Source organism: Micrasema longulum, unplaced genomic scaffold, assembly GCF_059751315.1.
Source record: "Micrasema longulum isolate JH-2025_06_02 unplaced genomic scaffold, ASM5975131v1 h1tg001642l, whole genome shotgun sequence".
NCBI classification, from domain to species: Eukaryota; Metazoa; Arthropoda; class Insecta; order Trichoptera; family Brachycentridae; genus Micrasema; species Micrasema longulum.
The window spans coordinates 340,445-358,486 of NW_028278821.1; the positions used below are offsets into that span (position 1 = coordinate 340,445).

An 18,042-nucleotide genomic window follows, 5' to 3' on the forward strand; every position below is an offset into this window, starting at 1 on the left:
CCACTGAATTGATGTATTGATATCGACCGTATTTCGGAAAAGGGAACCATTATTATTTGAAAAAAATACTTTATGCATAAAAACGTTATACAGTGTTTAGTGCATTCTAAAAAAATCATTTAATCTACCAAAAAATATAACAACAATAGCTTGAAAACAAATAAAAATTGCGTAAAAAAAAATAAGCGCAAGGGGTGAAACTACCCAAACCTATTATAATTATTTAAATTATAAACTTATGAATCATATTGATACGCAACTTATTGCGATAAGTGATCATTAAAAAAATACGATATAAATATTTTAACTTCTTTTGTTTCATGCCCATTTAAATATTTGTTTTTAACTATGAGAAACATTTGATATCCTGTGGCCAGATATCCGGCTTGGGGCTCGGCAAATATCCGGCCAAACCACTTTTTGTTTCATTACTAGTAAAAACACCATGTTAAATAAATATTTCAAATCAACCATGTCGGAAATCAAACCTGAGACCTCTTGCATTGTAGGTAAACGCTTATTATTTTACCACGACGCAGACAGTAATAACAATACTATAATTTAATTGCATTATTGAACTTGTCTTAAAACGTATGAAGAAATAGTATAAATAGTTGAACATTCATTATTATTTCCTCTATCCAATTGGAGCATAAGGCACTGAATTAGTACACCAATAGCAGCTTATTTGTATTAATTATATCATATGGAATGTAAGACGAAAAGTCGTACGCTCCAGGAACAATAAAATATTGCAGTGTAGACATATCTTTAAAACCAACATTTCGCGAATCACACCTAGGACCTCAGTTAAAAATTACACATCGAATTCACATACCTACCTAGGTGGATATTATTTATTTATTTACTATTATATGCCCAGAGGGCTTTTAAATGACAGGTACAAAATTAATTGTCTTCGCATATTGTGGAAATTTCAAATATTATTTTGAATTAAAATTTTAATTTATTTATTTATACGTATGTTAATGTTTCAAAATAACTCTTCTATTTTTTAAAATTATTTTCATTATAAAAATAGCACCAAGTCCATACCTCTGTTTTTGATTCTATGGATATGATTTAAAAAATTAAAATAACACACCCTTTTCAAGAATTTTAAAGTTATCTTAAAGGTAGTAGTAAATCGTGGATTGAATGCATGTTACATAACACCTTGCAATTATTTTCATTGTGACACAGATGCTGTCGCCACAGTCAATGTCACGGACGAGAGTCGTGATCTGCGGATATCACTTACAAGTCTGTGTAGTAAATACGGCCGAGAAAACAATTCAACTTTGCTCCACTGAGTGTAAACGGCTGCAATAGTCTGTGGAGGGAATTACAGTTGGAGTACATTGTGTGTCTGCACACGACTACAAAAAGGAAAAACAAGATCGATATAAATAATACTGTACGGAAAAAGGAGAGCTCGAAAACCGCATAGCTAATTGTCGAGACTGAAAAGTATTATGATAGATTTAATATTTTGCGTTTGTTCTGACTCGACGTATCGGCTACCGTTGCAGGAGCCATCTTCAAGATAAAGTATGTGGAGTGTAGAAAAAATTAACTACTGCGTTTTTTTTATTTATATTAATTTTCACGCCCTACGGGCTTTTACATATATTAGAAATTACATTCAAGTGCAGCAGTAAAACATTAGTATGTAAATATGGTTGAAATTAAAGATAACATAGGAAAAGCTAAAAGATACAATAATAAGTAAAAATCAGGAAATGTACCAACATAGGGTACATAGAAAAATATTTAATAAATTTACATATGAAAACATACACACATACATATACATACATATAAGTTTTTACATTATTATAGAGATACATGAGAAAAAAAAAAGTAAATAAAGAACAATATTAAGAAATTTTATACAAATTAATTTATAACCTTTTGAATACTTAACCTATATTTATATAAAGACAGACGAAATATATCAACTTCACCATACTCGTTACCTAGCCGGTGTAGTCTAGGTATTGGTGAATCAAAGAGAGTGGAGATTCGAAAAATAACGTTAGCTGCCGAGTATTTCGAACAGGTACTTTTAAGCTGATAACACTAGTTAATTCCGGGACGTCCAATACGCCATTTGCTATTTTTATATAAATCATTTATAATTCTTCTTTTACAAAGAGTTGACATATTTAGTGTACATAATAAATGATCGTAATCAATATTTGTTTGGACAAGCAGTTTGTACCGCGTGGCAGTCGGCAGTAGGCATTTTAAGTATAATTTTATTCAACAATGTTTTGAGTATGTTCAAATGTTTAAAGACAGGCTGCATTTCCTCCGTAGGGAGAATTAGATATAAATTTATTGCAACAGAGATGGAAAACATTTTTGAAAAGAGAACATCGAAGTTTATGCATTTACAGGGCTTATGACCTGTCATTGGCTGGTTTAAGTGGCCACTTTACACAATGTGTAACATTCACCATTCTGCCCATGTTCAAACATCCACATTTCCTCAACTTTTGCATCAGTTGACTAAGGTTGGTTTTTGTATATTTGGATACGTTTATTTTATACGTAAATTTTAATTTATTTATTTATACGTATGTTAATGTTTCAAAATAACTCTGCTATTTTTTAAAATTATTTTTATTATAAAAATGGCACTAAGTCCATACCTCTGTTTTTGATTCTATGGATATGATTTAAAAATTAAAATAACACACCCTTTTCAAGAATTTTAAAGTTATCTTAAAGGTAGTAGTAAATCGTGGATTGAATGCATGTTACATAACACCTTTAAGTGGCCACTTTAAACAATGTGTAACATTCACCATTCTGCCCATGTTCAAACATCCACATTTCCTCAACTTTTGCATCAGTTGACTAAGGTTTGTATTTGTATATTTGGATACGTTTATTTATGTAAATTGTTTGTGAAAATATTTTTTTAATAAAAAAAACAGAGGCATTGAGGAGATCCTGAGGGGTGGGGATGACGTGTTGGCCTCTGTCCATACGTCCTCCTCCCCTCTCCTTAATCTGCATAAAGTTGGTATTCCTTAGGAATATTTATAATAACTTTCCTCTATGCGCAGCTGACAGAGAGTCCCCCAGGACTCTATAACAGCTGCGGGTGGATGGTGGGCTTAAGGATCTCCCCTCAATGTTGACTTAGGTTTCAGCTCTTTTACTTCAAAAAAGTCAACAGATATGTGTAAAATGGCCACTAGCCAATGACAGGTCAAAAGCTCTGTAAATGTCTAGACTTCCATATTCCCTTCTCAAAAATGTTTTCCCTCTCTGTTGCAAACAATTAGGACATTTTATTGTTTGTCGTGCGTCGTGCGTAGTGCCGAGGACCATGTCGAGTTTGATTTAAATCACCAAAAAATACGAGACATATTGATAAAAGTTATGTATTTTTAAAGTACTTATTTTCACATAGCACTTGAAATGAGATGATACTTTTATGATATTTTGATAACACGAACATGGATTTGCTTTTAATTACATTAAGTTTTAAAAAAACAATACGGATATTGTTTTAAAAAAATAATAATACGAAAAATGCCGGCAGTTCAATGTTTAAAATTAAGATTAGAAAATCATTCTTCATTTTAAAAAATAAGCTATTTGACGTGTCCATGTTAAAAATGGTGCCAATAAAATATATGAAAATATCGCTAATCCACAAAGCGTGTATTTTTATCAAAAACAAAAGGAGTTATTGATGTTTCATAATAGATTATAAATTTATGATTAAAAATAATAAATACCTTTTATCTATTTGTAATTAAGTACCGATAGTTCATCAAATTAGAAAATGTAATATTTGAGGGTATTACTTGCAAACTCTGTAAAACTCAAAAAATCAAAAAAGTTAAATACGAATTGAAACTTATTCAGATACAATTGTTTACAATAGTTTTAACATATTCAGTTCAAAATACGACTTTATTTGTTAGAGTCTGACATTCAAATTAATGGGTTTGTTGCAAACATGGCAACCTCTACTTGAGTATTGCAAAGCTGGAAATCTCTAAATTTAAATGAATTATTTCACAATGTTCGCAGACTGGCTGGATTTCCACCCTTATATATATATAGTTGGATAATTTATACAGTGCCATTTTTGTGAAAATCACCTCAAGGGCGCTGTACAATTAATAAATAATATCCCAGTACGTCTAGCAGCTACAGCGCATGGACGGTTGGGATTATAGTTCCTCGTTTTCAATTACGATCAATCAAAAATTATAACAGATAGGAGCTAGATTACAGGACGTATTGCAGCTACAGAGCGCATAGACAGTTAGAAATTTAGCTCCCATTTACAAATTTTAAAAATTGACAAATAAATTTAGTGTATTAAAGATATTTAAAAAAAAATTATATGAATAGTAAAAAGGAGTAAGATTACAACACGTCTTGCAGCTACTAAGCGCATAGACGATTGGAATTCTAGACACCATTCACAAAATTTAGGTATTTTAAATTTGATATATGAAAGCTAGATAACCAATCATCGTGCAGCTACAAAGCGCATGGATGAGTGGAATTCCAGCAAAGTTAAAACAATATCAATAAATTTATAAAAAATAGAGCATACTAGTAAATTGGTCAAGTTTTCATGCCAAGAAGTAAGCAATAAAAAACTAAATAAATCAAACACTGTTTCAACTCCATGGTTAACAAAGGGAGATAGATGTCCAAAGAGAAGCTTTTGTAGACAGTAGGTAGATACCGTCGCCATGTGGCCCGCTGGCTGCTAGATAATTTCTGGAAACACACGTGTGCAGTACTATTATGCCTTTTGTTCCAACGACTTGGTGTCCATTTTGGTCCCTTATGAGATATTAAGATCTAAATTTGTTGCAACAGGGAGGGAAAACATAATTAGGGAAAACATAAATAACTCCTATGGGAAGAAATTAAGCCAGTCTGCAAAAATTTGTACATACTCAAAACATTGTTAAATGAACTATTTGATAAAAGAAGTATAAAAAATGAAAAATTGTTTTCAGGCGTTGCCTAGTAGGTGAATTGGTTTAGCCGGATAAATCTCACCCACGTGATAAAGGTTTCAGCTCTTTCACTCCACAAAAGTCAACAGATGGAAGAGTTGAGGAAATGTTGATTTTTAAACATAGGCAGAATGGTGAATATTATATAAATTGTAAATGGCTAGACTTCCATATTCCCTTCTCAAAAATGTTTTCCCTCTCTATTGCCACAAATTTAGAATTATTTCACTGTTGTTTCTTGACAAAATCATGATTATTTAATTACTCGTTACGTATAAAGTTTTAACTGGTAATAATGTAAAATTGAAATATAAAAAATAAGTTGAAGCTATTATTGTATCAGTTTTTTGTAATTTGCTCAAAATAAAGAAATATGAATTTTGCCGGGTTTGCAAATTTAAGGTAAACATGAACAGAAAATATAAAAGGAAAATAATGAAACCCACTAAACCGCGAAACCGGCTTGTCAGCAGAATAGTACCATCATTTGTGTGAATTTAATTTTGTCGGTATGTAGTAAACTTAGTATCAACGTTTTACAAAATGCTAATACTTCATTCAATTAAAAAAAGTTTAATTGGATCTATGTTAATAAAAACACTAAGATTCAATTATTGGAAAATGCTGTATTTGTTGCGAGACAGGCGTAGGTATCATCTTTTGGGGCTGCATTAGTTACAAAAACCCAACGATTTGAAAGTGATAAAAGTTTTTTAATATATATATGTTTAATGTTTACATTAAAAATATAAATATATGAAGACTCTTTTGGTAGACATATGTAAATACACAACATAATTCATCATCACTCATACTAAAAGCAAGGTAAAATAAACATTCCACCGGTAATAACATCTTTTGACCAAAAGCATTCAGTTTTTATGGAACCTCGTGTATACAATATGCTCCCACAAGATATTTTATGCAAATCAAATAAAAAAATATACTTAAGAGTGCCTTTTAAAAATGGGAAGGAGTTAGAGCAGCAATTAAGAGTTTGTGTGTGATTAATTTTTTTTTGTCTAATATATCACTGGAATCTATCATTTTACTACCAGTTTTTACCTTACTGGACTTTTTATACATATTTTATTCAGTTTCATACACTTTGACGGTTTTTTTTTAGTTCGATAATTTTTGTAAGAGTTTCATATTTTTAAATATTATTTTATCTAATACAAGATCTCTATAGTCAAATCATTTCTACACATTACTAGGACTAAATTTGCTGTATTATATAAATTTTTAAAAAAATGTTGCCTATCTCGGAACAGGTATTTACCATACCTAGTGAGGAAAGATAGTATCTACATAATAGGTTTGCTTAAAAATTAATTAAAAAATAATTTTACACAATTGTACTACAATTGCACTGCATCTAATATTAATTTCACCCTTTGGAAAAACGCTTATCTAGCAAAAGGACAAATGCAAAAAGATCTTATAAGATTTAATTTTTAAAAATGGCATAGGAAAATTGAAGTTCAGTATATCGTCAACCATTGGTAAATCAACCATTGTAACCGAAGGCCGGGCATGCGTGAAAAAATATCAAAGAAACAATATTTAGCACTCTAGATTTTATTATTTCGCCTTTTAAGAACTAAGGACACAGTAATTAGTATATACAGTAATTAGGAAATATTACATAGATATATTATTTTATTTAAATAAATAAATATTTACATTCTACCTAGATATTTAAATTTTCGGGGCCATTTTAAACGAGTTGTAAATAACTCACCATTAGTAAAATGACAATCAAATTGGGGTTGAGCAGGGTTTATAGATACCCCTGATCCGTGACATCATTACGGGACGACCTATTTGACATTGATCTTCGTAAATTAAAATAATGTACAAATATACCGTCATGTAAAGTGTTTCAAAAACAAAAATCAAAATCAAAAAAATGTTACTTGTGTCGATATTCGCTAATAAGCGGAATGGGGAATGTTGTAAAACGTAAAGTGGCCACTTAACCCAGCCAATGACAGGTCATAAGCCCTGTAAACGCTCGAATATCCATAATCCTGAATTTGAAAAAATTCTACCTCATCTCTGTAGGGAATATTGATACAAATATGTTTCAAAAACATTTAGTAATTTCTCTAATTTGCATTGCATGTTTCTCTTATGGTGCCATGCTCGAGGTCGATTCCTAAAAAAGGTTGACATAAAATATCATATTTTTAGAGGTGATATTAAGCTATTTTTATGTGGTCACTGCGCTGGCACCTGAAGCGTAAGACTGACCACCTTACCTTCATATAATGTGTGCTCAAAATACGCTGCTTTTGATCAAACATTACAGTACCCTATACACCGTCAGCGTCGAATAAGAGGATGCTGGAGATATTCAGAGTAAAATTAGGCATCTCAAAATCAGAGGGATGCTTATTCAAATATGCTGGATAAGAGGACATGCTGGTATCGCAGAAAATGAGAGAGCAGATGAACGAGCAAGAGCCGCAATTTGTAAAAGAACGGTACCTTTTTTCTCAGAATTTCCCCTTAGCTTTGCTAAACGCTGTATAAAACAAAGTACGCAGCAGCGTTGGGAGGATCATTACCGCGCTTCTTCTGCAGGTAAAATCACTAAAATGTTTTTCCCAACGCTGGCTGATGCAGCAAACTTCCGTCGTCATCACCAAAGTACTTTCGAAACGACCCAAATTTTTACCGGACACGGAGCTATGAGAAGTTACCTATTTAGGTTTAAATTAAGAAATGATGACTATTGTCCATATGATATTTCTTCATAGAGTATCGAACATCTAATATAACATAACATAACATAACATAACAGAACATCTAATATAAAATAACCCAGAAAAACACTATCTGTATCGAACATCTGTTATTTCAGTGCCTATTTTTCAGTTTACAACGCCATAATCTTGAAGCAGAAAGCAAAAAAGGTGGGATATCCTTAACAGATATCCACACTGTCGTTAAAAGTAGTTATCACGCGCCATTGATCTTGGACTTTGCAACAATGGTGATTGGACTCATAAAGGTAATAAACAAAAATCAATCAATGATCGAACATCCCATTTCCAAGACAAACAAAAACGATTTTTTCAGAGTACCTTAGCCTTGTACATGACGCGTAAGGCTACTAAATACAGGGGTCCAATATAGTAAAAAAAAAAAAAAAAGGGGGGGTGATGATGATGATATCTTAAATAAATATTTATGCGGGTATGTCTCGGATGTCATTAATAGATTTTAACAACTGTGGCGTAAAAAAAAAACGAATTATTTATGAACACTGTTTATCGTATATCGATCAAACGGATCATCAATAATTATTGTGTTTCCACATTGTGATAGTATGCGTAAAAAAATAATACACAAACCGTTGAAAACCAATAGTGTAAAATAATATTTATTTATTTTTTAAATAAGAGGATTTACGTTCGGTAACGTTAATTTTTTTTTATATTTATTTATTTATATACGGCATTTCTGCCATTTACATATATGTGGTTTAAAGGTGCTTAAAAATAAAAACATTAAAAAAAAATCGAGTATGAAATATTAATATACTCGTACTGTACACATTATTAATTACTTGAAATACATATATATTAAAAAGAAATTTTACAATAACAAAATACATTAATCAATCAAATTATAACTATTCCAACCCAATCTTCTGAAGATAATTTGCTCTTTTTGATAAAAATATGTTGGTCACTTTATTTTTTAAGTTAGGCAGAGATAAACTAAATATATCAAAATGTGATGTATATTCATTCCCGGTATTCTGTAATCTAACAATAGGTGAGTTATATTGAGCTACCGTTCGAGAATTTTGACAATAAAATGATGTTCTGCTTAATCTAGGTGGTACATAGAATGAAATCAATTTCAGTAGATCGGGGGTATCAAAACATTGGTTTTATTATTTTATATAACATCGTAAGATCGGTCGATGTTCTTCGTTCTTGCAATTTAGTTAATTTAAGAGTCTAAAATTTTGTTATAATTTAATTTATTAGTAGAAAAACCCATCTTAAAATTAGTATATCTAAGAAATTTATTCTGAATTCTCTCAATAGAATCTGAGAAAGTGATTTGATAAGGTGACCATATTGGAGAATTATAATCTAGTTGGCTTCTAACTAGATGTTCTAAGTACAAATCCTAATAATTTTACAGCTTTGTTAGATATTTTAATAATGTGCTCTTTAAATAATAATTTTGAATCGAACAAAACACCCAGATCGCTCACGGTAGAAACATCAGTAATTTTAATTTGATTTAACATGTAATTAAATAGAATCGGATATTTTATTTTATAGAATCTCATAGCTTGACATTTGCTTAAATTGAGTTGTAATTTATTTTGTTGGCACCAGATGTTTAATTTGGATAAATTATGGGACAAAATGTTACAATCGTTAATGTTTTTTATCTCTTTGAATATTTTCAGATCATCTGCAAATATGAGTACAAGTACATTATCAAATATATCAATTACATAATTTATAAATATTAAAAACAACACTGGACCAAGATGCGAGCCTTGAGGTACTCCACTAACTGATTTAAATTTATATGATAATATATCATTTATTTTCACTGACAGGTTTCTATCGAACAAATATGTTTTAAACCAATTTAGTAAATTACCTTTAATTCCAGATCGTTCTAATTTGTTAATTAAAATTTCATGGTTTACTTTGTCGAAAGCCTTGCTAAAATCTGTGTAAATAGAATCGATTTGGGTTTTTTTGGATAGTAACTAACTAACTAACCATCACGCCATTTCCCCGGAGGGGTAGGCAGAGAGGATAGAACGCCACAACACTCTGTCCTGGCACACTTCCTTTGCTTCCTTCACACTCATACATCTTCTCATGCACGCACGTCGATTATTCCGACTTTTCACATGACCACTTTCAAGAATTTGTTGTACTTGATCATGCCATGTCTTTCTCGGCCTTCCTCGACTTCTACAACCAGACACATTCGCATCATAAATCTTTTTAGCCGTTCTTTCATCATTCATTCGCTCCACATGACCGAACCATCGCAAAAGACCTTTCTTAATTTTGTCGATAATGCTTAACTCAGCCTTGCATTCTGCTCTAATTTCGACATTAGGGCACCTATCATACATTGTTTTTCCGCACATTCGCCTGAGGGATCGCATTTCAACAGCATTCAGTCTACTTTCGTCCCTTTTTTTCCAACTCCATGCTTCGCTTCCATACATTAGGGTTGGTACCAGAACTCCATTATGAACTGCTAATTTAGCCTCTTGCGATAGACACTTATTTGCTACGACAGACTTTAAGGCACCATTAACTCTGTTACCGGCACTAACCCTCCTTTCAATATCCTTGTCCATATTTCCATCTCTAGTAAACATACTACCCAGATATACAAATTCTTCGACCTGTTTCAAACTATCTCCATTTACTACAATCTTTTTGGATAGTGCATCAGATATAATATTTTGATATAGTAATAAATTAGTTAGTGTCGATTTATTTGAAACAAATCCATGTTGGGCGGGAGTTATTGGTTTAGTTATATTTAAATTATGTTATTATTATTGCCAAGAAAACAGAATGCATACTTACATATTTACGCAGGGGAAACATGTGAAATAATGAAAGCACATCTGATTTAAAATCACACCATTATAAAATCAAAGTATTGATTTTCGAAAACAAAACAGGCACATCACTAATTTATTCCATATATCGGAATTTAGAATTTGCTAGAGCGCACCGCACCACACGTGAATTCGAATATTTGTCACAGCGAGATGAATATATTATTTAAAATTTGGGAATTTCCGATTTACCGTTGGCGGGACATGGCAAAATAATACGCGGTTTTAGCGGCACGTTCGAAATTCCACGCGGCCAGAGTTAAATGACAAACTGTCAATGTGCGGGGAGGAGGACGGCGGGGAGTAAACGGATCCGCGCAGGTGCGATCGGGCGGCATACACTACCGACACTGTACGACAAAAATAATGAAATATTACGAAGGTACTTAATACCTATAATATACGATAAACAAATGATAACCCACAACTTAGCACGGCATAAATTAGCATTAGCATATTATGATTCTTTTATTATTAATTTACACAATAGCATCTCAACAACTTGAAAATTTGAACTCAATAATTTCAATAATGAGAAAGTTAAGTGGTTTTAACATATATTTTTTATTTGTTAATAGACTACTAAACTACGCCAAATTTCAAAAATAATAATTATGTATCGTATTATCAGCGCAATGATTTTTCAAAGTTTTGTATATCTCGGCTGCGATTATGAACGGCTATCTTCATCGGTATATACTGAGACGGTATAAACTAATATCGATAATTTATTATTTACGAAAGTGTGTATATTTGTATGAAAAGACAAAGTATCTTCGTCGGTAACCGGAAACTGAACATGTTTAGAAAAAAAAATGAAAGCATATTCTATTTTTCGAACAGATAACTTAATTTTACTTTGTAGATAAAATTGAAGATACATTTTAACTTCCCATCAGAATACGTCGTTCACTATGGCAAAGACACTTAAAATCCTTTACTGTACATTAGTGCGAAGCAACTTAGAATATGCATCACAAATATGGAATCCTATGTACAATGTGCAGATATCACGCATTGAAAATATTCAAAAAAAAATCGTAAAGTTCATGTGTTTCCGGTTGAAACTTGAGTTTAAATCTGACCAGTATATTCATATATGTAAAAAACATCACCTACTGCCTCTGCAAAAACGTCGTGAAATAGCGGATATAATTTATTTACTTAAAATTGCCTCTGGTTCAATTGACTGTCCTGAACTACTTTGCAAACTTTCTATCAATGTTCCTTCCAAAGTTTTAAGAAATAACCCTCTTCTTCACATACCTCTTGTTTCATCTAATTATAGGCAAAATTCATATTTATGGCGAACTTTTAATAATTTTAATGTACTAAATAAATCATTTAACATAGATTTATTTGAAAATAATCTTAATAACGTGCGGCGTTTGCTTTCAAAATAACTCGTAGTATTTTTTTCTTTTCTTTTAAATTTACATTTAATTACTATTCATTTTATGTTCGAGAATCTTTTTTAACTTACTGTGATGCTACTTGTGAAAACCTGTAATTGGCTTATTTGTTATTTGTTTTGTTATATAAATATGATATCATTATAGCTGTTGGTTATCAAAATAAATAAATAAAATAAAATACGTACCCTGGGCCTCAATTATGAAAGCTTTCTTCATCTGAACATATCGAGACGGTATACTTAACTTCTGTATCTACCTCGGTATGTTCTTTTGCTTTTTATTTCGTTTTTGAAATATCACTTAAACTCTAAACTTCATTGTCAAATAAAATATTTAAAAATGTAAATAAGGGCTAGATTTCTTTTTGTCCATACGCTCTGTAGCTGCAAGACGTTCTGTTATCTAGCTCATATATATCATAATTGTAATATATCATAATTGGAGACGAGGAACTAGAATCCCAACCGTCCATGCGCTCTGTAACTGCAAGACGCGTTGGGATATTTATTTATTGTACAGCGCCCTTGAGGTGATTTTCACAAAAATGGCGCTATATAAATTATCCAAACATTATTATTATTATTATTATTCTACCTACTTGTCATCTCAACATCATATATATGATCGAATAGAACCAATGAATGACTCCGAACTTCTAAAAATACTCCTGAAAAGTTTTGAAATTTTTTAAGGAATTGATAATCGTCCACTGAGAAATATGAACTTTGATAAAGCAATATCCGTTTATGTGCTAAGTTTATAAATGTAGCGTGCTAATAAAATCAAATAAAAAATAGCAATTTTGTTCAACGACGTATTATACGATAAGCTATAATGCACAACATGAATGATAAACAAAACAGTTCAGATTACCAACGTGTAAAAACTACACTATGCGTATAGACCAAAGCCTCTACACCCAATAAGAACTTTTTTACCATGCGCCAGCCTATCCGCTACTTGATTTACTTGAAGGGCTTCGTAGATAAATCAGATAAGACATTATTGTTGGGAATCAAGTATGCGCGACATATGAAGCACGTTTGATTAAGGAGTTGTAAACATAATGTGTTTATCACTTCAGTGGCTCCTAGATTATGTTACAAATTATGGAGCGAGAGGAAAATAAACAAACCGATAAACGATAAGGCACCTGGACAAAGATTGCAACAACAGACCAAGACAGTATGCTAAGAGATTTATCAATGAAAACTTAGGTTTAATGTTTCCAAGTGTTCGGCCACGTCCTTCACTAGGGCCCAAAAAACTCAATTTTTTCGCTACAAAATGAAAGACCAGAATCTGATCCGAACATCAAATGTAAAGGATCTAGGCGTTAGATTTGTGAGCACCCTGACATTTCATGAACAGATAGAGACAATCAGTGGTAATGCATTGAAGATGTTAGAATTCGTTATGCGTACTGCCGGGGTTTTTGAAAATACCCGCGTACTGAGAACTCTTTACAACTCTTTAGTGCGAAGTAGACTCGAGAGTGGCTTGATGATTTGGGGGCCACGTGAACTGAAGTACTCTCTTATGATAAAGAAAATCTTAAATAAGTTTCTGAGATATCTCTACATGAGAGAGTGCGGGTATTATCCTCGGCTCTACCCGACCGAGTTTCTCCAGGGTATGCTTGGCTACAACAGTTTAGAGACTAGAAGGAATGTGTATTTGACTACACATTTTTATAGATTGTTTCGCGGTATGGTCGATAATTCTGAAATTATGATGAGAATTGGTTTGTATGTTCTTGATAATTACGTAAGACAGCGTCAGCATAGATTGTTTCATATTCCGATATACAGGACCAACATGCCGATGGTTATGCCTGTTGGAAGGGCTACCGCTATGCTGAACAACATCGCTCTGGATATTGATCTGTTCCATGTATCCGAAGGGGTTTTCCGGAGCAGAATTCTCCTACTACTTTGACATGAGACTCTTTCATGTATTTTTTTATAAAATGTACGTATTGAATGTATGTTTGTCTATAACCACTTGCCGACTTTACTATGTCTACCGGTTTCGAAATGTACCCGTCTCTTCGTCATGACACTAATTAAACCAACATGCAAAGTTTATCCGAATAAACCAATGATAGTGGAGTGATAGATTTCTGGTTTCCAGGAAGCCAACTCACCAATCAGCAGAACTCTTCGACGAGAACTTGTGACGTCACGTGCGGAGTAATTTCAAATTAACAAAACTTTAAAATATCATAGCGCTGATAAAACGATGAAAAATTTTTTTTTTTTTAATTTGGGCTAGTTTAATTGTCTATAAATAAAAAAAAAAACAATAAAAGAAATGTGGATGCCAAACATAGTCTAAATTGCAACTGTTACACAGGGTGTAAAGTGCGCAACGAAATCAGCCAATGACAGGTCATAGATGCCGTGTTAATGCCAAGACGTCTATATTTTCTTATATAAAATGTTATCTATCTCTGTTGTTTTTAACACCCTAGGGTGTGAAATCAAGTCTTTTGTCTACAAACGTTTGGACAAAGTAAAAATATTGTATTTATCTATTGTATTCAGATTTTACTACGTCTTTTACTTCGTTTTGCATAACGTTTTTTAATTTGTATTTTACTATGTTTTTTTTACCATATTTTCACTTAAAAAAAAAAAAAAAACAGAAAACAAATATAGGTAGGTATACAATATTACTACTAAATACCATTTTTATATTAATTTAATACATATATTTACATTAACGTTTCCCATTACGTAAAAGAAAAAACAATTCTAGTGTACATAATGGGAAGTGACGTCTTACAATAGTTTGTTTATTTTATATTTAATTATCAATATTTATAGGATAACATATAAATTACACCAAAAAAAAAAGACGGTGTTTTTAATCAGTGCTACACAAAAAAAAAACTATTCACTTCTTTCTTAAATATGTTGTATTCTTGACTGCATTTTTAATTTTCTTTGTTCATTTCATTTGAGAAAAATATTTCTATGTAAGTATAGTGATAATATGCTGTAGTTGTTTTTAATTTGGGAATTAAGATGTTACCACTTGTTCTAGGTCGCGTACTTACGTTTTGTGATGTAGAAACACTACTATTTATTTTGTCTTTATGTATGTGAAGCAAACAATTCATGTTATCAATGTTTTATTATCGTTTTCTAAAAATACTGTTTTTTTTATTTTTTATTACTGTTATTATGTTTTGACTGTTTTAGAACGGGGTAAATAACACTAGTTAGACAGTCAAATCAACTTTCTATAAATGTATACTATTAAGTACATGATAATATAATAAATCTGTACCTTAGAGGATAAAATATGGGAGTTTACTTTTTGGCGTTTCGAAGTTAAAAATGCAGAAATTGTCGCAATGAGCTTTTTCATATGTGAATAAAACACCGAAGTCTTTCGTCATTAAAATGCAGTTGAAATAAAAATCTGTAATCAACTTTGTTTAAATGCAGTAAACATCAGTAGTCTCAGACGCGATATTTTAATATGAAATTTGATTATAAAAATAATAACTATTTAACTTAATTTATTTTACTACGTATTTATTCTTGTGGCTAAACACAGACACAGCCCAAAGAGCCTTAACAAGTTATGAATCTGTAAACCAGTATAATTTTGAATAAAGTAATAAATAAATCCAGTCACATTTTGACTACTTAAAATACTGTTGATTGAACAAAAAATATTTCAGTCGTTACAAATTTAAAAAGCAAAATTTTAATTCATTAGCTGCTCCGCGGTAGGTCAATTTGATGACTTGTGTCGAAATAAAATGTAATGTGTTATTTTCTACATCAGCCTCAAGTCTTGATTAGTCACGAAAAAAAGTTAAGCGCGTAATTTTCGAGAAACAACGTGAAAGTAGAAGTAATTTAGAAAGAAAATTTCCGGTCACGCGTCTTTTTTTGCTAAAACTATTTTCAAATTCTTGTTTTCTTAAAGAGAGAAGAGAGAAGAGAGAGGAAGAAAAATTTATTTTAAATTAAAACGTTTTTTTACTATTTAAATAAGGACTGTATTGGCGTATGGATGCGAGGCGCTGACCCTGACAGTAAGGTCAGCTGAGATGTTGGATATATTTGAAAGGAGAGTTCTTCGCCAAGACTGTGGTACCGTGAAAGATGGAGAAGAGTGGCGCATTAGGCAAAATGCCGAATTGTACAACATATATGAAGCCCCTAGTATCTCAAAGCACTTAAAACTGCTCGGTTTGAGATGGGCTGGACACGTACAAAGAATGCCTTATGTGCGAGTAACTATGAGAGTCATGACTGGACATCCAGGGGGTAAAAGAAGGATTGGAAGACATAAACTGAGGTGGCAAGATGAAGTAAAAAAGATGCAGCACAGCTTCTACAAGTTGCAAATTGGAAAATGGCTAATGAGGACAGGCGGAGTTAGAGGCATAAGTTAAAGGAGGCCAAGGCTCGATCTGGGCTGTAGTGCCATCGAAGAAGATGATTTAAATATTTAATAAAAAAATAAACTCTTCTTCTCCTTCTTCCTGTCTTTTATTTTATCTCAATTTCTTGTTTTCTTAAAGGAATCGCCGCTGTAACACGTTATCTTTTTTTTTCTGTATCAAAAGATAAACCACGGGAGGCACATTGAACTAAATGTTCAGGAAACAAGATTTTGTGATTGTGTGATTTCCAAAACATGATAACTTTTGAACCAAATGAGATAATTTCAATATATAAAAACCTTTTAATGTAAAATGATGATTATTTTGATAATAATAATATATATATCAAAATAGCGTATCTGGGACCACTGATGTTTTTTGCACTAAAACAAAGTGGACTTCGGATTTTTATTTGAAATTAAAAAAAGCATTTACATGACGAAAGTGGACTTGGGTGTTTTATTCACGAATAAAACAGCTTATTTCGATAATTTCTGCATTTTAAACTTCAAAACAGCTAAGTGGACTTCCGTGTTACCCTTTGAGGTTCAAAAATTATTCCTACTACCTTTAAAAGAAATAGTTTATTAATTAATTTTATTGGCTCTGCATCATTCAGCCATTTTACTGAAATAAAAAAAGTAGTTATGCGAAATTAGAAAATAAAAAATGTGTTTTCTTATGTACGGTCCCAAATGAGTTTCTAATAACTCTTGGGAGTATAATATGTCATTTTTGTATTATATGTTTTATTAATAATAAAGAAAAGAAAAAAAAGTAGAACAGATTTTGTCTCGAGGTAGTTGTTTTTTTTCCCCTAGCTATATATTTTTTTATGTATTTTATTTTGATCGTACTGGTATTTAAAAGAAAACATTTATTTTATTTTACCTTAATGAACTCATTTGTTTATTTGGGCAGCAAAATTACTCAGGATGGTCGATTAAAATCAGAAATAGTCAGTCGGATAGAACAAGCAAAAATAACATTCAATAAGAAATTTAAGATTTTAAAGTCTAATAATATAAGCTTAATAACAAGAAAAAACTTCATTAAAACTCTGGTCTGGAGTATACTATTGCATGGTAGCGAAACGTGGACTATCGGACAGACAGAAAGGGGCGGATGGAGGCGTTCGAGATGTGGTGCTACAGGCGCATGTTGGGGATTCGTCGGTCGGAACATGTTGGGAGCACCGAGGTATTAAACAGGGCTGGGGAGTCTAAATGCTTGCTCAATATAGCCAAATGGATAGGCCATAACATAAGACACCCAGGCCCTGCTTCTTACGATTGCGGAGGGCATGCGCGAAGGCACAAATTAGATAGGATGACCGTGTTTAAGCTACATGGACCAGATTATCTCCGATATGCGTTGTAGCGGGTACGCCGAGATGAAGAGACAAGCGGAGCACAGAGACAGGTGGAGACTGACCATGCGTGAAGCAAATCAATCGCACAGATTTTGACCCGCGAAGAAGAATGGATTAAATGAGCCAGTAAATTAATAAATAAATTAGAAGCATTTATGTTTATTTAGTGGACTTAAGCAATACACAATACAAAATTCAATAGAATGCAA

The 18,042-nt window shown here is 32.0% G+C and overlaps 1 protein-coding gene across 8 annotated transcripts in view; it reads right to left on the reverse strand.

Moving 5' to 3' along the window:
* The window catches only part of Prosap (SH3 and multiple ankyrin repeat domains prosap), a 270,868-nt gene that overhangs the window by 79,390 nt on the left and 173,436 nt on the right, over positions 1-18,042 (reverse strand). The window contains exon 1 of one of the 8 annotated variants that reach the window (XM_088237066.1): positions 10,604-10,744. The exons of the other annotated variants lie outside the window; for them this stretch is intronic. The gene's annotated coding sequence lies outside the window, so the exon portion shown is untranslated. Of the gene's footprint in view, positions 1-10,603; positions 10,745-18,042 lie in introns of those variants that run through there. 8 annotated transcript variants of the gene reach the window in all.